The 21,031-nt window shown below is 40.5% G+C and overlaps 1 pseudogene; it reads left to right on the top strand.

Moving 5' to 3' along the window:
* LOC126281842 (myrosinase 1-like) overlaps nucleotides 1-21,031 on the top strand; it is a 106,082-nt pseudogene that overhangs the window by 42,229 nt on the left and 42,822 nt on the right.

Below are 21,031 nucleotides of genomic sequence, written 5' to 3' on the forward strand. Positions count from 1 at the left end.
AATAAAACATTTCACTTCACATTTCTAGTATGCTTTGTCACACTGAGAAACTGTTAACATGCAACAATGTTTTAAAGTTAACTATCCAGTCTAGAACCTAGGGAACATTTTTAAACAGAATTTACGAATGCATTGTTATAGTGAACAGACGACACAGTGCTGTATTTGTACATTCTTGCTTGTTAGTTGCACGATTACGTAACGACTACAAGGCTCACATACTTAGAACATTTACCAGTATTGCTAATGAGATTTTAATGCAACATTTTGGTTTACTTGAAAACACATTCTTTATTTGAAGTTCATTCGGTGAGATTAAAGATGACTTAGCATTTGGTTTCTATAATAGCTACACGATTATATCACGACGCTACTAATATGTGACACAATTTACATTGTTGCTTTTGCGGTGTATCTGTTTTATATCTGCACAGTTTTTCTATATTATTCTGGAAAGTAAAACATGTTTTAGTAGTAACTTTTGTGGTATAGCTACAATGAGACAGCCTTTATCGTAGCACAACAATACGTTACATTAAAGTACTTTCTTGATCATGGTAAGGTACGTAATAACTACGATATCTATACGCAAAGCATTTCAATTACGTTTATCATGAGGTAAGTACATTGACTTCTGCAGAACTTAGCTTTCGGAGGACGATAACTACGACACTGCCACAGAGATTATCTTACAACAAGACGCACAGTTTAGCGCTACAGTACACGTAGTTGAGTGATTAATTTTGTACTTAAAACATTTATTTTTAAAGATATTAGAAGTACAATGATACAAAGGCATTGCTGTAATCTGCAACACCTGAGGATATAATTACATTAATCCTCAGGGGGGTACACGCTTACTTTGTGTACCATGTGTGTGGCAAGCACAAGGAGCCCTAGCTAATATGGTATTTGTTTATACAACTTTACACATCGGTACCATATTTCTCTAATACAGAATTACACAGCTATCTGATGGTTTAACTGAGAGACAAACTTTTTTTTACTACATCAGTGACAGATGTTTACGTAATTATACGGTTGGATTACTTCACACTTATGAAATTGTATTTTGTCTCTACTTTGTGAACAGTTCATATTTTTTCGGATCCATTGTGACACTATGAGAGCTTTGAATGATATATTTGATATGGGATCATGATTTTTAAAGTACGTTTGAGGTAGATGACACTTTTGACATGAGCAGAGAATTTTTTTTAGGCTTTGAAATTATTGCAGAAAGCCATGACATTTTTGAGATCTGACTGAGGTGTTATGATGTTATTATTACGACGACGATGTGAATTATGCTGCTGAGGTATGTTTAAGCTGATGCTATATGAGTTATTTGGTTATGCTACGTATCTGTTATGATGAAATAATGAAGAAGTGTCGACGAATAAGGTAAGGAATAATGAGTAGTGGTTAGGGACTCTGGTTTGTGAAAAAGGTTGTTGGAAACCAGGAATCGTACTTTAAGAGTTATGAAAACTATGTATATGCGTGAATGTATCACTATGCTGTCAAAAATTTTTGAACACTATTATTTTTAAATGATTTTATTTCTACAGATTTGTAACGCAAATTCTTGACCTGTGAATTTTTTTAATATGAGACTGCCACTGTAGCGGAAACTGGTGTCGTAAATATTTCGATAAGACAGTTAAGTGACCACCTGCACGTAATGCGTCGTGGGCACACAGCTGCGCGACAACCACCTGACAAAAGAAAGCCATTAGTTTGTGCCTTTCAGAGGCACAGGTAAAAAAAAGGGAGGCCATTATCCTCGCTATTGACATTCCTTTGTAGAAAGCACCGCAAATACGACACGCTCATTACTGAGAAAGATACTTACATCTGACACCTGATTATAACAAACGTCTTTCTACGAGAGTTGAGAGAATTCTACTAACTTATGAAATGTCACATGACTATTGAATGACATTTTTATGCTTTGTCCATAGTTGCTTATTTCATTTGATATCTGTTTTCCGGCTGTGTTGCATCATTGATTTTATAAAATAAAATTAAATGCATTTGCTAATGTGAACACTTTCTGCCAACAGATCTATTAAATAATAATTTTATGATCCATATTCTTCGAAAAAGGAGCACTTTGAATAGAAAGAACAATAAGAAGGGATTAATCACAGTAGCTGAATACAAAATTTTCTTTTCAAGTACATGGTAACATTTTTTTACAATAAGTTTTTGTGGTGCACCACTTCAATTGCATAGACATTAAGATGTGAATAGACATTGTCCTTATCTGCATTGTTGTCTTTAGCGTAATATTTTTTCTGCTTGAGCTTTGTCATGTTTAGGTATAAATTATAGCATTTGCTGCGGCTGTTTGCCATTCATAGTGCTACTGAATGTCACTTTGTATTACTAGGTTAAGCCAATTTTATTACTGATTTTTTTTTCTTGTTTGCTACGCATTGCCTTATATTAGTTGTAATATTGCTGCCTTTTTTTGCCACTTTCCATTTTTTAACATTGCTGTTTGTGTAAATTGTTTTGTGCTGCTGCATTGCCTCATCCCTTAGTTAAGCATCTGAGCTCAGTTGATTTAAGTTAGCTTAAGAGGGGGTAGCCTATATAAGAGAATGAGTTGTGATGAATTTGAAGAAATGCACTGAGAGGTTATACGAGAAAAGTACAGAAAGCAGGTATAGATAGGACTTTTTGGAAATAATGAAGAACGAAGGGAGATCTCTGAGAAGTAAAGAAAGTTTTGTTTGCAAAATACTGCAGTAAAACAAACCCTGCCCTTTCCTTTTGTGTTATCCCACTATGTGTTTGTGTACTCTTGTGTATTTGTTTTCTTCCTGTCTCTGTGTGCTGTTTCATAGAATTTTTTCTCGTCTAATACTAAGCTACATTCACTATGATGAGGAATACTGTTATCCTCAAATATAATTTGAGTTAATAACATGTTATTTACTTCGTAAAGATGTTTACCCATTATTTATTCTGTTTTGTTCTAATGCTCATGTGTGAAGTTGATGTTTCAAAAGTTATTCTGATCTTTTATGTACGTACTTATGTCGTAATTTTTGTAACACTGATGTATTTGCTATTTCGATTCTTTTGTAAAGCCTGTACTACTGCAAATGTTATCTGTATTGTTATGTTCTTTAAAGATGTATTTTGTACCTTTGTTATTGCATTCTTATGTTATAAAATTGTAACTGACACCAGTTCATCAAATTAAGTAACTTGTAAATTACATTTCACTGCACACGTTTCTGTTGGTCATAGTATATGGACAATATGTGAGAAGTAGGGACTGATAGTGTTTTCACATGTGTTAATAATTCAGTAAGGGACTGGATAACAGCATTGCTGGTTGTAAGGACATTTCAAAAACAATTTTTGTGAGTGCACAAGTGGTGGTTATGGACTTGCTATATTATCCGCAAGACTCTTCAATGGTGACTGTGCGCCTGCACAGTCAAACAGATGGCTGGTGGCCATCTCTACAAGGACTACAGTGGGTCTACACCTTTGATGACCCACCAATACCATTATTTCTACAAGGACTGCAGTGGGTCTGCACCTCTGGTGGCCCACCAATAGTAATCTCTACCAGGACTACAGTGGGTCTGCTCTGTGATGACCTACCTACCGATAGTCTTCAATGTCAACTGACTCTGCTGTGGCCCATTACCTGTCAGCATGTCAAGAGTCAGCACTGTCTTTTCGTTGGAAGGACAACACTACTTCTTCAAGACTGCATGGAAATCCACTACTCCCGTGTGCACTTTCTTTTGCTGCTCAGACTTTGAGAAAAAAAACACTGCTATTTTACTGTGATGAACGATCAGGACTCTCTTTATGGACTGTGAGAAAATTTAGTTTTCGACCAACATTGTATCAATAAGTGTGTGCATTTGATTTCTTTGTTATTGTAATTGTAATTATGAAAAAATTTTTCAAATCTGTATTGGCCACTGCCCAAAACAATTTGTAAATTTTTTTGTGGGGAGCATGGGGGCTATGTAAGTAGGCTGTTTAGTTTTTTTTATTGGTAACGCCAACGCCACGTAGCGCTCTGTAAGAAAATCACTGGCTGTGCTGTGTGCAGTCTGTGGCTAGTTTGCATTGTTGTCTGCCATTGTAGTGTCGGGCTGCAGCAGCTGGATGCTAACAGCGCGTAGCGTTGCGCAGTTGGAGGTGAGCCGCCAGCAGTGGTGGACATGGGTAGAGAGATGGCGGAGTTTTGAAATTTGTAAGAATTGGTGTCACGAACTGATTTATATATTATGAATATTAAGGTAAATACATTGTCTGTTCTGTATTAAAATCTTTCATTTGCTAACTATGCCTGTCAGTAGTTAGTGTCTTCAGTAGTTTGAATCCTTTATTTAGCTGGCAGTAGTGGTGCTCGCTGTATTGCAGTAGCTTGAGTAACGAAGATTTTTGTGAGGTAAGTGATTTGTGAAACGTATAGGTTAATGTTACTCAGGGCCATTCTTTCGTAGGGATTTTTGAAAGTCAGATTGCGTTGCGCTAAAAACTATTGTGTGTCAGTTTAAGCACAGTCGTGTATAATTTTTCGAAGGGGACGTTTCAAGGAGAGACGTATAGTTTGTGAGGGCATGCTAGATCATAGGATCGTACAGCCATTTAGTGTTCCCACATTCAGGAAACGGGATTGTTTCCAGCAGGAGAAGTATCCACGAAGGCAGTGTGAGGATCTAAGGAATGCCGTGGAGTTTCACTACAGCCACCATGTTGTGGCTCCCCATTACTGTACAGCAATGAGAAGTGGGCCAGCAGAGGTGCGAGCAACGGCAAGAGTGGGCACATTCCGGGCATCAGTTGCCTTCTCTGACAAATCTAATCTTTTGTGTACAGAAGTCGAGTCTCTGATGAGAATGAAGGTTTCCAGATAGTATTCATTATTATCAACCCATCACAAGATGGTATGAGGTATTGGTACAAAACATGATCGCCGGCCGGAGTGGCTGAGCGGTTCTAAGCGCTACAGTCTGGAACCGCGCGACCGCTACGCTCGCAAGTTCGAATCCTGCCTCGGGCATGGATGTGTGTGATGTCCTTATGTTGGTTCGGTTTAAGTAATTCTACGTTCTAGGGGACTGACGGCCTCAGAAGTTAAGTCCTATAGAGCCATTTGAACCATTTGAACACAACATGATCACTTCTGGTTCTTATAGATGGTACTACGGATAGTGGCTTTTAGATTCCGATGTGTTAAGGCCGGTAGTTTTGGGATACTTTCGAGGTATATATGTCATATTTCAACTAGATTAACAAGACTCCATGTCCCTCAAACTATTGTGACTTAACTACTGCCGCACCAACTACCTTCCAAACAGCTCTTCAAGCCTTGATCACGTTGGCCAGCTAGCTGCCAATCCAATTTCCTTCAAGTGCTGGAATACTACTGAGGCAAGACCTTTGTTAGCCACAGTGGCGAGCATAATTACCTCAGGCTGTGATCTGATGTTACAATCCTGTGATCAATACGTACTACAAGTGGGAACTGGCCTTAAGAAATTTGGGAAAACCTACCATAAACTCTCGCAACCGAGACCTAGCTGTAAGTTGTCTTCGACTACTACCAACTCCAGGACATACTCCGCACCACCTGACAGATCACCCAGCATCGTCGACATCTACCAACTATCTCTGCTAGCTGCTGGTCTATGGGCTGATACTAGATGTGGTATTGTGGGGATTGAATCAGCATCATACAGCCGAGGCCATCTCCCGGGTGACACGAGCTGACCTGTGCATGTCTCGATGGATCTTGGGTTTTGGTCCAATGCACCACACACATGATTTCCCAGAGATGTGGTGGGTTGGTCTACACCTGTTCCTGCGGTTTACCAGGTGTGTCAGTCAAGACTCAGCAAGGCTTCCTGCCACTGTTCTTCACAGAGGAAGAGCACAGACATGCCGTCCTCATCTGCCGCGAACCAAGAATGTAGCACTGTGATTTTATGAGGCTGCCGTGACCACCTGGGCCTCAGCGCATGGAGTTGCCACCAGCAGCCATTGTACAAGAGTCACTGTGCATAAAGACTTCAATTGCTAATGGAGTATTACCGAGAAACTGGTAGTATGCACCTCACGTATAGCTTCCTCAGTCGATCATCCTGACAAATAGCAGCGTCCACAACACTGACACTACTACAGTGTTTCCAGAAATAGATAATTAGTGCCAGCAATGTGTGCATCAGCAATTAGCGTCATCATCTCAGTGGAGTGAATGAGGGAAAACTGACTTCATTTGCTCCACTAATTGACAATGGAGAAGCAATTACATAGGAGACCTGTGCTGAAGGAGCGATTCGCGAAAATGGATTCAGCATTGATTTCACTTGGTACATAACAATAGATGAACATATATGCCGAGATAAGTGTGGAAGTGCAACTTTCTGCAGCATAATGTCCCATGAACTCAATATTCAGCAGTGTCCTGTTTTGAATGTAAAGGTCCTGGGCTGTTTGCTCGAGAATACAGAGAGCTGCATGATTAGCATTCACATGTAAGGATTAAGAAACATTAGTAGGAAAAACTGTAATGTAATGTAAGTATTAAGTTTTTACTGTATTTTTTCCTTTTGTTTTGTCCTTTTGTCGTACACTCAGGGTTTGCAATGAGTAAACCTGGGGAACAACATGTTACCATTACAGAGGTGGTTCCGTCTTTCCTTCATTTGTGGCTCACATGAGGAAAGATAACGCGGAGAGCATATGTAGTTAGAGCAATTACAAGAAACCAGACTCTTGTCCAAATTATCAGCGTCCATCCCAGAAACTAGTGCAGCTAGCTCGCCTTTTTGTGTAAAACAGGAGAGGCTGTGTTCACATTTGTGGACAATATTTTGGCAACTCTGAAACTGAATTGTTGGTCAGATTTAAAGTTGTTGCATACTGCTAAATTACGTTAAATAGGAGGTGCGAAAACGTATGAGATGGATCATGAATAATTAAGGAGTGCTCATACATCTGACAGTCTGGGGAGAGAGGGTCAGTTTGAGTTCTTATCATTCTATTTTTTTGTTTTATTATTTTAATTTTAATAATTATGCTTATTCTGCATTATAGGAGAAAGAATAACTGTAGATATTATTCGGCCAATTTAAACAGTGTGTCAGAAAGCATCATCCACAGATGCATGGAGGGAAATAGGAGAGTTAATGTCAATACATGTGACTTGCATTAAGAAAGGTATGGTAAGAATCTCCGAGAGACTTAACAGGAGTCACGGGAATGTCATTAGTATCAGATGAGTTGGATTCACTTACCTAACTCCGTGAAAGAAATGGTTTCTTTTTACAACCGATGTAAAATGCTACCGATGTGGCTGATCATGGCAGATACCGAAATATTATTGAAAGGTGGCAACCAATTTTTAGTCGGTCTCTCCAGAATTCTGAGTAGAGATAGTTAATTTAGCATAACAGAAACACGTGCAGAGGCGGAATTTTGGCTAACTCACTTAGCAGATGGAGGAAAACACAAGTTTTTACTGGAAACGGGAGTGCACTAATCTTTCGTAAGTTTAGCGACGACGTTATGGAAATGATAGATTGCTATTGACTCGCAGACAGGGACGATAATAAAAGAGCTACACACACGGATTTTCGGCTAAAAGGCATTCTTCTAACGTAGAAAACACAGCTCACACTCACATAACCACTGTCTCTGGCCAACCTGGAGAAAACTGTTGTCTATGCTACATTTCCTTGGTGAAACTGAACTGTGTTCAAGACCACTGAGAATTAATTCGCCTCATAAAACACTGAAAGCTATGGGAAAAGTGCTGTGGATGAGTGTAGGAGCTCATCTGTTTGCAAACAGGTTATGTGTGATTAATCCACTGGGAGAAAAATGATGAATTAGTAAAATCAAACAGTTTTGTACAGAGGAATATTTTACGTGTACAGCAGGTGGAGGATGAACAGGTTGTGCCCTTCAGAATAGATAACTTGGGGACTGAAGACATTAACCTGTCTACAGATTTGTTGGTCACCAGTTAGGAGATTCTGAAGAGAGATATTCTTGACATGAAGAGCTCAAACACTACATATAAACAAGCCACCAGTATGTAATTATAGGAGAAGATAAAACATTCCGAAGGAACGGAAAAATATGAAGAGCTGGAACACTATATATAAACAAGCCACCAGTATGTAATTATAGGAGAAGATAAAACATTCCGAAGGAACGGAAAAATTATCCAAGGAGGAATTGTTTGAGTTTGAAGACCGGTTTAATCTTTCTTGGGCTCTCCTAGCACCCCCTGTAGCACAACACAGAGTCCGAATTAGAAATAAGCCAATGCCTGGACCTCATAAAGAGCACCTGGTGACGGAGTTCTTTAAACAAAATTTATGGAACAGCATTATTGAGGAAAGTAGCAGTCTTTGGCGAACACCAAGAGAAAATGGTATTGATCGAACTGAAGATTATCACTTTTGCTGTGACTACAAATATCTTGTAATCTGATTACAGACACATACCCGGTACCAAACGTAAGTGAAAGTTTGTACAGTTTGGGGGCAGTACTGATGCTTTTCTCGACGGAATCTGGAAAGCTGGAAGCAGCAGTAGAGGAATGACGGAAAACGGCATTTACACATCTTGAAACGTGCCCTTTGGGTAATTTTATGAATTACTGTGCTGATAAACCTCTACGTTATTTGATTTTCATACGGCTGAGCAAAACTGAACCTACTCTAACATTACTATCTTTAGTCATTGTGATCAACACTAAACAGACACACAATATATTTAGCGCAACGCAGTCTGACTTTCAATAATCCCTACAAAAGAATGGCCCTGAATAACAATAGCGTATACCTTTTCATGAATCACTTACCTCACAAACATCTTCGTTACTCGAACTACTGTAATACAGCGAGTGCCAATACAGCCAGCTAAATAAAAGATTCTAACTACTGAAGTCACTAACTACTGATAGGCATAGTTAGCAAACGAAAAATTTTGATAGAGAAAAAACAATGTATTTACCTTAATAATGTTCAAAAGTCATTATACAGGTTGATTCAAAAAGAATACCACAACTTTAAAAATGTGTATTTAATGAAAGAAACATAATGTAACCTTCTGTTATACATTATTACAAAGAGTATTTAAAAAGGTTTTTTTTCACTCAAAAACAAGTTCAGAGATGTTCAATATGGCCCCCTCCAGACACTCGAGCAATATCAACCCGATACTCCAACTCGTTCCACACTCTCTGTAGCATATCAGGCGTAACAGATTGGATAGCTGCTGTTATTTCTCGTTTCAAATCATCAATGGTGGCTGGGAGAGGTGGCCGAAACACCATATCCTTAACATACCCCCATAAGAAAAAATTGCAGGGGGTAAGATCAGGGCTTCTTGGAGGCCAGTGATGAAGTGCTCTGTCACAGGCTGCCTGGCGGCCGATCCATCGCCTCGAGTAGTTGACGTTCAGGTAGTTATGGGCAGATAAGTGCCAATGTGGTGGCGCTCCATCCTGCTGAAATATGAATTGTTGTGCTTCTTGTTCGAGCTGAGGGAATAGCCAGTTCTCTAACATCTCCAGATACTGTAGTCCAGTTACAGTAGCACCTTCGAAGAAAAAGGGACCAAGAACTTTATTGGCTGAAATGGCACAGAAAACGTTCACCTTAGGCGAGTCACGTTCATACTGAGTTGTTTCCCGCGGATTCTCAGTGCCCCATAAACAGACATTGTGATGGTTGACTTTCCCGTTAGTGTGGAAAGTAGCTTCATCACTAAACACAATCTTTGAAACGAAAGATTTATCTGTTTCCATTTGAGCAAGGATAAAATCACAGAAATCGATTCTTTCAATCTTATCAGCTGCAGACAGTGCTTGAAGCAATTTCAGACGATAAGGATTCATAACTAACCTTTTTCGTAGGACTCTCCATACAGTTGATTGTGGAATTTGCAGCTCTCTGCTAGCTCTGCGAGTCGATTTTCCTGGGCTGCGAACAAATGCTTGCTGGATGCGTGCTACAGTTTCATCACTAGTTCTCGGCCGTCCAGAACTTTTCCCTTTGCACAAACACCCATTCTCTGTAAACTGTTTATACCAACGTTTAATACACCACCTATCAGGAGGTTTAACACCATACTTCGTTCGAAATGCACGCTGAACAACTGTCGTCGATTCACTTCTGCCGTACTCAATAGCACAAAAAGATTTCTGTTGAGCGGTCGCCATCTTAGCATCAACTGACGCTGACGCCTAGTCAACAGCGCCTCAAGCGAACAAATGTACAACTAAATAAAACTTTATAGCTCCCTTAATTCGCCGACAGATAGTGCTTAGCTCTGCCTTTTGTCGTTGCAGAGTTTTAAATTCCTAAAGTTGTGGTATTCTTTTTGAATCACCCTGTATATATATGTATATATAAGTTCATGATGTCCATATTACAAATTTACTCTCTCTGGCGGACACACGTCCAGATGATCCGCTCTTAAAATTCTGCCATCTCTCTCCCCACATCCGGCACTGCTGGCGGCTCACCTTCCAACTGCACAACACTATGAGCTGTTCACATCCAACTGCCCAACACTACAATAGCGACTATTTCAACAATGCCAACCAGCCACAGACTTCACATAGCACAGTCAGTGATTTTCATATAGAGCGCTACGTAGCGTTACCAATATAAAAACCTAAACAGCCTACTTACAATCTTTGAGCACGACGAATACCACCATATTGTGTTTGGTTTGGAAAATGTGCCAGTAACATTTCAGCGTTTGTTAGATGAAGTTTTGCGAGAGATAAGACCAAGACAGTGTATTGGATGTCATAACACTCTTTGAAAACGATGTAGAGGAGTACGTGCAATGACTAAAATCGTTGTTCCACAGGTTGGATGCAGGACTCTTAACACTAGTCTCTCTTCACACTACAAGAGGTACAGTATTTGGGCCGTATTATTAGTTGCGATGGAGTCTGGACCGATCCTACATTGATGAAGACCATATAAGATTTCTCTGTGCTTTGAATAGGGAAAAATTTATATTTGGGTTTAGCGAATTACTGAAAGAACTTACCGCGAAATTTGCAGAAATAGCATGACCTTTCACTTACTTACAGAAAACAGGTACACGACGAAATTCCAGTGCAAATTGGGGAATGAAAACATGTTAAAAGGATTAAAAGAACTGTTGACCACCAGTCAGATGCTCCATATTTATTTTTTGACGCAAATAATTAAATGTTTGGTTATGTATTAGGTCAAGAAGTAAATGGACAATGGTAACTGATATCCTATGAATCACACTAACTATATAAAATGGAGAGGAAAAATTCGGGTACAGAGAAGCCATATGTTAAGCCCCATTTATGCTATAGCATATTTCTGATGATACCTATGCGACAGAAAATTTATTCTAGCAACGGATCATGTCACATAAAAGTGGCTATTGCGGTTGAGAGATCCATCAGATAAAAGCACATAGAGCGCTGAAGCATAGCGAATACGAACTTTGAGGTAATCCATTTACCTGGAAAGAGTCACAAGAATGCAGATGGCCTCAGTAGGGAAGTTTATTTGTTACAAAGACTTAGTCACATCAGTAGAGAACGTCAGGTTGAGTAAACAGCTGACGAAGACTGTAAACTATCTACGATGCAACTACCATTTCACAGTGTGTTAAGTGAGAAGACAAAACTTAAGCCATATGTTATGGTTCCAGCAATGATGGATGGGGAAGCGTTGAGTGAGGCCTGTGATCAAGGCTTATCAAGGCATGGCGTAGGAGAATCGTGGAAATGGAGGTAGCCAAACAGTACTGGTACTGTACTTGTTAACAGGATCCGGCAAAGTGTCTGAGGAGCTGCGTACTGTGTGCACATTGAGCTGAGTTGAGCTATCAATTGTCAGCCGCTGTGACCGAGCAGTTCTAGCCGCTTCAGTCTGGAAAGGCGCGACGGCTACGGTCGCAGGTTCGAATCCTGCTTCGGGCATGGGTGTAAGTGATGTCCTTAGGTTAGTTAGGTTTAAGTAGTTCTAAGTTCGAGGTGACTGATGACCTCTGATGTTAAGTCCCATAGTGCTCAGAGCCATTTGGACCATTTTTGAGCTATCAAGTATTCCACTTCAGAGATTAATCGATGCTAATAAGTCTTTGCAAATTATTGGCAGGGAAATGCTATGTGCTGACTATAGCAGAACATTTTTCATGCAAGGTGCAACTGGTGGCTATTCCAAATCAGCAAGCTGACATTGTAGCGCACCCGATGGTAAATAATTTCTTGATCAAGTTTGGTGTTCCTGAAACGTTAATATTCGACGAGGGCAATAATTTTATGGCAGAACTGATGTAACACCTTTGCCATTTAGTGTGTATTCGTCATGTAAGTACCACAGCCAGTTTGATTAATAGTGGTGTGAGCGTAGTACAGGGTCTGGTTAGAACTGTTAAATACTTGTTTGGCACTAGCAAGGCACTTTTTCCGTCTGTTTACGGGATACTTCCATAGAAGTAGCTGATTTACAGACCATGGACAGCTAACTTCTACCCTGCTACCAACAACTCAGTTTCTGGGTGGTCTGCGTGGGAAGAGCTGTCAACTAGATTGGAAATAATTATAGGCCTGAAGGAAAATATCTTGTCAAGATACCACCAGATATGCCAGATATGAGTGTCCTGCAATCCCATAAAATGGAGTAATTGTGGAAAGTTTGTGAAAGTCAGGATGAGGAAATTTCGGTAAGAGCAACAGATGGGAAGAAACATTCAGTAATGTCAAGAGACAAAGTGCAGCGATACCAGAGAGAGGAAATTACCGCGTGTCCATCCACAGTAGTCCCAACTGTCACAGAGACAACTCTAGGAGGACAGGTGTAGAACGAAGCTGACGATATATGCCAGCAACACGACCTTATTTTCAGACGGGGGGACATGACTTGGTATACTCTGTATATGGTACTCTTATTATAAATTGTTTTGAACAAGAACAATCAAAGAAAACAGAAAGTGTTGATATGTGAGGCAACGGATTACTACCAAATGGTACGCAAAGTGGTACCTCAGAAACTGCTTTCTGGCAAGAACAACAGGGGCCACGGCTACAAACAAAACATTTCCACTGCTGCACCTGCTTGACAATCCTATGGAAGTATTACCCACTATGAATCTGACCTTCCTAAATGCACCTTAAATCACAACTTACTCTGCTCTTGACATGGGGTCATACCAATACAGACTGGGAGCATTAGCACAGAACGAATGTTCCAACATCCTCAGCAGTATCCCAATACATACCAAGTCATAGTGACAGGAATCTCGTCTTCAGGTACCATAGTAATCCTTGTCCTCGCCTGTCTAGTGTTTGTGTATCTACAGTTTGGAATCATCACTCTTTCGAACCAGTCCATTGTAGACCAACTTCTGGGTCACATCTAGTGTTCAAGTAGACTTCAGTGTGCATGTATCCATAGAAATATTACCTGTATTGGACTAAGAGGAAAGACTTTTGCTATGAAAGCGTCATTAAATACATGACAAAATTGTAAATAGTGCAGTGTTGTTTCTAATAGGTTGACAAATTAGCAGCGAACTGGGATTTGATACAACAGATCTTCTAAGAGGGAGAGGGGGGGGGGGGGGTGGAGTGTTATGCCAACACCACTGTGATAGACTTCACAACGCGTGGCAGATGGGTCAGCTATCTGTCTGAGTAACTGCGCTGCCAGGGCCAGAAAATCGCTGAGGATGCATGTTGGCACTGCCTCGATGGTCCCTATGTACAACATATGGTCGAGCCCAGTTCTGGCCGTATGTTGTCGCAGACCACCATGGACACCGAGACGTACTTCGCACCAGCTGAAAAGTCACCCAGCCTCATCTACATCCGGCTGCTGGCTCCCCTACTTTCTGGCCTACACGCCGCTGCGTGATCTGATGCTGGCAGTGCTTCAACTAGAGCCATACAGACGGAGCTGCCTCCTGGATGATTCAAGCTCGCCTACGGGCGAGGCAGCGCACCATGTCCCTGGCTGTCAGGGTATCAACTGGTTGTTCTACACATGCTCCTGCGGCTTGTCTAGCGCCTCACCTGACTTCGCTCGTGACTCAGCAGGGTTTTTTGCCACTGTTTTTCGCTGAGGCAGGGTGCAGCCGCCCTGGACTCCTCGCCTAGGACAAGCATGCTACTTTGTACCTTGCTGAGGTAGAGACAGCCACCTGGGAATCAATGCATCACTTCGACTCATCACCAGCGGCCATAGTATAAGAGCCTAAGACCATAGCTCCGAAACTGTTGCATTCTACACAGAGGTTGTTCAGCTGTTGCCCTGGCCAGAACATTCCTAAGATCTCTGACCCACCAAAAACATTTGATCATGGGTCGCTGAGAACTAGCAGGCTAGCACTGGCCACCAGGCTAGAAGCAATGTTACTATCTGAAACGTCAGCTTAGCGAACAAATTTTCGCGTCCTGTTTTCCAAATCACCTGCGCAATTAATGTTATTCCTGCTATACTGTATATTCACAAAAGAAAAATTTAGTTTTTTGCTGTTCCTGCGGGTATTCCAATGTTAAGGGTCACAGAAAGCTTATTAGTTATCTTGATTTTACTGTAAAATTTGAAAAATTATTTTCTTTTTTCTCTGGAATAAAATAGTTCAGTCTGGTAAAATTTCAATAAGTTCACCAGTCGAATTCAGGCTACTCCCATTCATTAGAAACCTATAAAAGACATTTTAACATACATATGATGTGTATCTGTTGCTCCCAACACTGTTAACTGTACTCTTCACTCAAACGGTTCAAATGGCTCTGAGCACTATGGGACTTAACATCTGAGGTCATCAGTCCCTTACAACTTAGAACTACTTAAGCCTAACTAACACTAGGACATCACATACATCCTTGCCCGAGGCAGGATTCGAACCTGTGGCCGTAGCAGTTGCGCGGTTCCAGACTGAAGCGCCTAGAACCGCTCGGCCACACCGTCCGGCACTCTTCACTCATTATGGTTTTTTTCTGAACGTAAGAAATCTTTCTAGAAGAACTCTTCAAGAAGATGTCCAATGTAGTTAATACGCCGTTCCCGTACTCTTACAATTAGGTATTGAAGAACAGAGATGCTGGTGGCTTACATGATTCTCCTCGTTTTCGAACAGGTGGACGTGTACCGCTTCTCCATCTACTGGGCGCGCGTCCTGCCCACTGGAGATCTTGACATCATCAACCAGCCAGGCATCGACTACTACAACAACCTCATCGACGAGCTGCTCGCCAACGGAATCTAGCCCATGGTAAGTGAAAAACATAACGTGTAGGTCCGAGCAAATAAAACGTTACCGTTGTGTAATCACGAATTGATGAATGGAGCAAGATGTTTCGTTCTTCATGTATAGCCGTGCGTCAACTTGTATTGAAAGTAAAATAAGCTTGGTTCGCTTTCTTGAGCAACTAGACTCCGAGAACTCTTACATATAGTGCCGTGGGTGGGCTTGGGAACACAGTCATTCATGAGATATGGTGTTATCTATACTTGATGATGTCATTTCACAAAATCTTGTCCTACAATACACGACCTTCATTTTGTAGAAAGAGTTCGATATTTCAACAAAAGTTCGACAGTACAAACATTCCAATGTCATCTGTTGTTAATAAACTAGCATGTTTCACTGGGTCTAAGAATATTAATAATTACATCGCCATACCTAAAGAGATGTTCGTTAGTGTCCACATGAATTCAGTTGATAATCACACTAATAATACTGTGAACCCCTGGAAGAATTTTGCATATAGCACAAAGATTAAACACTTTTTTTAACACTCATGAAAGAAATTTCTATACATGCAAGGGAACTGGAGGCTCTATTGGGTTTTTATTACGTTATGTAGTGGTAATACAGATATTTCGAAACCAGATTTTAAATTATAAAACAGCGTCGATTCCGACCATAAATTATGCAGATTTAATTTGAAGAAGCACGAAATTAAGACTTGGGTGAATTGAAGATACAGTTTGTTTCTAGTTTCAAAGGGAGCAATGTGCAACGATCAACTGAAACAGGAGAAACAAATATAATATAAAGTGAATTCTAGCTCTGAGCAATGATATTCCAACGGCAGGTGAGGACCAAAAACATGTAAATGACCCTGTAGAAATCGCTGCATAACGCACGAAGTACTGAATTTAACTGGTGAAAGGGAAGATATAAAAATCAGACTGTGATGTCGACAGAGGGGAGTGTGCGAAAAATATAATCGACAGCTGAACATGGCAAAATGGGAATGGGCGGAGGAAAGTGCAAGGCTGAAGGAACATGCATGACCATGGGAAAGATAGGCGCCACCTGAAGGAAAATCAGAAGGACCCTTGAAGGAAAGGAAAAGCTGCATGAGTGTCAAGAGCTCGCATGGCAGTCCAGTAGTAAAGAAAGAAACGAAAACAGAAAGGTGGAATAAATATCTACAAGGACTATGCAAGCGAAACGAGATGCAAGGCAATATTGTGGATAGGGAAGAGGCAGCAAATGACTATGATGTAGGTCATATGCTATTGCTAGAAAAATGTGCCAGAACACTGAAATACGTAAGGCACCCTAAGTTAACGGCATTGGATCAGAATTATTGAGGTCCTAGAGAGAACACATTTCAAGACTGTTTCACTTGGAATGCAAAATATATGAGACTGACGAGATTCTCTCGGACATCTAGACCAATGTAGTAACAGCAATTCCGAAGAAATCAGGTGACGACGGGTTTTATTATTACAGATCAATCGGTCAAATAAAGCATAGCAGCAATATTTCACAAGAGTTATTTACTGAAGCATAGAAAACATTGTTGAAGCTAACCGTGGGGAATGTCGGATTGCGTAATACTCACCCTACGGGTCATCTTATGCGGTAGAATGAAGAAAACCAAACCTACGATTATAGTATTTGTAAATCTGGAGAAAAATGCACAGTGTTGACTGGAATACTCAATTTTAAACAATGAAGAACCCAGAAACAAAATACTGGGGGTGAAAGTTCTTGTATAATAGTTATAAGAGCCGAATGCCGTGAAAGGAAGACAGTAGCTGAGAATGGAGTCAGTAAGGATTCAGTGTGCACATTGAGTGAACATTAAAAGAATCCAAGGAGAAATTTGGGAACGGAATTAAAGTACTAAAAGAGAAAATGGATACTTTGAGGTATGCCGACAGCCCTGTAGTTGTGTCTGAGGCGGCACAGGTCTTGCAATGGCAGTCAAACATAACGAATAGTGTCTTGAAGTTATGAGAATACTATCTACAAAAGTGAAAGAAAGGCAATGGGATGCAGTAGGATGAAATCAGGCGACGCTATGGGAATTAAACTATAAAATAAAATATTAAAAGTAAGAGACAAATACCGCTGCATTGCCAGCAAAACATCTGACGATAGCCGATGTAGAGAGGATATGAGGATATGAGACGTAGACTGGCATCAATGAGAAAAGCATTTCTGAAAAACGTACAGTTGTTAGCATCGAATACAAATTTAAGTTTTAGTAAGTTTTTTCTAACTGTGTTAGTCTGAACCCTTCCTACAAGGAGAAAAGAAACATTCGAAACTACGTGCCAGAGAAGGACGCTGAAGATTACATGTGTAGACTGAGTAACTAATGGAGAGGTACCAAATTGTTTTTGCGAGAAGAGTAACGTACGACGGAACTTGATTGAAAACTCAGTTGATAGAAAACATCCTGAGACGTGAAGGAATAGTCATTTTGGTAATGGCAGGAGGACGGGGTGGGGAGGAAGAGCCGTGAGGCAAAAATTATGAAGGCACACAAAGACCTGACCACAGCAAGCAGGTTCAAATGGATGAAGGTTGCACAGCATAGACTAACACTGGAAGCTGCATCAAAACACACTTCGAACTGAATACCAGAACAAGAAAGCAACGATGAAGCTATTCTTCTCCATTGCTGAATGAGTACGTCGAAGAAGTAATGAGTGACATAAGAGAAATCTTCAGAGGTGTGATTCAAATAGTGGGTGAATGGAAGCCAATGGTATGATTCATTGATAACGTTGCCGCCCGTAGCGAATCGGTGGATAAATCAGGACTTTTTGCAAGGAATGAACAGGCTACTGATCACAGATATCGGTTGTGAGTAAGCGAAAGAAAGCCAAAGTAAGCCAAAAGTTTTAAGAAGCAGAACTAGAGACTATTTATCAGGTAACATGAAGGTATTCATATGACTTGAAACCAAGCACTGCAAGGTGGACAGAGTAAGAAGCGAGTTACCGAAGGCAAGGGCTGCATTCATTCCACAGAGAAGGCTACTATGGTAAAGCACAGCCATTATTTGACAAAGAAATTTCTGAGAATGCACTTCTGGATGTGAAACATTGGTTGTGAAGAAATTGGAAAAGAACAGAATCAAGGAGTGTTGAAATGTGATGTTGCAAAATAATGCTGAAAGTTAAAAGTAGTGATAAGCAATGAGGGTAATTTCCGTAGAATCGGCGAGAAAGAGGAATACGTTGAACAGTAACTAGAAGGAGGGGCAGGAGAAGTGTTAAGACATTAGTTAATAACTCCAGTGGTACTAGAAGCATTTATAAAGGGAATAATTGCAGGGTAAATCAAAAGACAACATATATTTGATGTTGTGTGCTACTGATAGGAGGAGATTGGCACGAGGAGAGGAATCCATCATGTGCCGCATCAGACCAGTCAGGAGGTTGGGTAAGGGTTGGATACGGACAAATTAACAAGATCGCTTGTATGCAGTATCCGGTTAATGAACTGTAATGTATGCGAATAAATTTCCAATACACGAGCTAAGCACATAGCGGTTTAGAGCAGTAATAAAACATGTCCATAATCAATCTAGTCTGTAGCACAAGTTACTCTCAGTAATCATAAAACACTTTGTAGAGAAGGTACTGAAGTATACAACGTGAAGTTGAGGACCACTGCACTCCAGCATTCAGGCCCATATGTGACTCTCTGAACTGGCTGCGTGACTGCATCGTGTGGGAAATCGAAATTTCTGTCTGGGCCTAACACTGTATATAGGACACAATATATACAACGATCAGCCAGCCAGTACTGAGAGATGCTCATTTTGTTACATTCCGTGGACTATATATATTCCCGCCATAAAGCAGTTGTACAGAGTGCATGATTTTAAGTTTTAACAGAGAATCACCAAATTTATGCTAGAGAAACATAATCAAAATATGATATGGTATGAGATTGAAAATATATGGTGTGCAGGTGACGATGTACCACTGGGACCTACCGCAAGCACTGCAGTACATCGGAGGATGGCCCAACCCACTCCTCGCCGACTACTTCGTGGAGTATGCTAGGGTGTTGTTTGAGAACTTTGGTGACAGGGTGAGTACCGATGTCTCCACTATTTCTGGCATGGGTCTCTGCCCGTTGTGACACATGCCTGACAGCCATGGTTCTTCCGGTGAAGTGGTGGATCACGTTCAACGAGCCGGCAGCCTTCACCCCTGGCTACGCTTCTTCTGGTGGTCGGGCGCCCTCGCAGAACGCGTCAGGCATCGGTGATTACCTGGCTTCCCACACTGTCATCAGGGCTCATGGACTCGTCTATCGTCTGTACGGCGAACAGTACAGGGCCACACAAAATGGTATGCTTTTATATATCGCTAAGCTTTGCCTGACACACTGAACTAGGTTAAATGTTCATTTTGTTTCAGTACATCCATACCGAGGGAATCCTTCAGCATACAGAACATGTGAGAAAACAATATTACACAATAAATTTTTTCGAAGAACAAAATAAGTGTTAATGCATCTAACATATATCTCAAATGATGCAGTCCTCAAGGATGTGGAATAGATCAAAAATGATAAATATGTTCCATTTAAAAGGTAAAGTCAAATTTGCTACAAATCTTGTAAGTGTCAATACACTGAGCTGCAAATGATAGTTCTTAGGCAATTATAGCCATATATCATCAGTTACAAAAATCATTTTACAGCATATATTTAAAGTGACGGCATTACTGCACTGATTTTGAGAAGAATTCAGATTGGAGATACATAGCACTCGTATTATTTGATATAATTAGTAATATATACACATCAGACAATTCTGCTAAGAAGTTCGTGAGTGCACAAGGAACTGACCACCAATAAATCCTTTAGGGTTCTCCTAAACTGAATTTTATTGGTAGTTAAACTTTTTGTGGCTATTGAAAAGTTATAGAAAATGCGTGTTGTTGAGTAATGGACCCGAGTCATGGCCAAAGTAAGGGAATTTAAGGTTTTCAGAAGAATATTCTTACTTCTTGTATTGATTTCATTAAGTGAACTGTTCGTACTTGAAAAACAGATGCATTTTTAATGAATAATTATTCTGGGAAACATTAGTTAGTGTCTCTAGGTCCTCAAACACGGCTCTGCAGTGTTTTCTTGTGTTCACACCACAAACAATTCTTGTTATACATCTCGTATTGTTTCATTTATCTCATCATCAGCCTGCTGGTTGTTTCCAGTGTGTCACAGACAAGCGTTTCTCCATCCAGTTAATAATGCCATTAATAATAAAAACTGGTTTATTCATTCATTGATTGTTTTGTACGATTGATATAAACAGCTCACTTTCTAAAGAGGGGCACACAATCCAGCATGCAATATGGAGGTATCAGCCCAGGCATACAACGATGTGTCTCAAAAGTTTATGGCGGAGGATGGATGGTAGTGGGAACTGGGCATCTGGATTGTCAAGTAGATGTGCCAGAAATTCAGAACCAGGCGGTTTCCAGATTAAAAAGTGATCCTTATTTCTGCAAACCGATTCTCTAAGAGGCATAGATGTTTTACATTCTGTGCTGACAAAGCTCTGCCGGAGCCAGACTGAAGGGTGTACAGCCCGAAAAGAAGCGAAAGCTGTGAGACACGTACATTCAGGAAGAGAGCTGGCAGATAAAACACCGACCCACAGATTCAACAGCTGCAATTTTATAATACGTCCACAAGAGACTGTAACTAGTTGCTAATGTTTATAAGAGAAAGACCTGTAAACACCTGTATA

The sequence above is a fragment of the Schistocerca gregaria genome, chromosome 7 (genome assembly GCF_023897955.1).
Source record: "Schistocerca gregaria isolate iqSchGreg1 chromosome 7, iqSchGreg1.2, whole genome shotgun sequence".
Taxonomy (NCBI): Eukaryota; Metazoa; Arthropoda; class Insecta; order Orthoptera; family Acrididae; genus Schistocerca; species Schistocerca gregaria.